Genomic DNA, 641 nt, shown 5'->3' on the forward strand with positions numbered 1-641 from the left:
AATTTATGAAAACCCGAAATGTCGGTAATGTTAGAAGACGACCTACGGCATCTGATGGTCAGATGCCTACGGTCGGTATATCTTTGAAAGCTCAGACGGAGAGAATAAACGGACTCCTCGAGGGCTACTTAAGCCACTTTAGTGCAAACCAGAAGGACTTACGCTGTTGGATGTTGCTCAGTCCTGCTATAACTTAACAACCAAAAAGCTCTGCGTCGAACTTCAGCCCCTTCGAGTTGGCCACGGGGTAACAGCCTCTGACGCCCCACACCATTGCGACAGGAGGGGGCTTGCCCATCAGCCTACTTTGCCAAGAGGTGGCAGGAGCGCAACGACCTTAGCCCAAACCTACTTAAACAACCTAAAGGCTTGGCCCGGTCTGAAAGTAGACCTTGTAGAAAAGCGGATAGGAAAGGTAGCCTATAGACTCAAGCGACCAGCTCGGTGAAAACGAACCCCGTATTCCATGTGAGTCAGTTGACTTCGATTAGACCAGACCGCCCCAGAGAGGAACGTGCCCACGAGGGCACCACCAGATGTTGTAGATAAACCTACTAAAGAAGAAGTTGAGTATATCATAGCTGACCGCACCATGGGCTAGCCCATACACCCACTGCACGAGTGGAATACTACTTAGTCAA

This window comes from Nicotiana tabacum, chromosome 11, assembly GCF_000715075.1.
Source record: "Nicotiana tabacum cultivar K326 chromosome 11, ASM71507v2, whole genome shotgun sequence".
NCBI lineage: Eukaryota > Viridiplantae > Streptophyta > Magnoliopsida > Solanales > Solanaceae > Nicotiana > Nicotiana tabacum.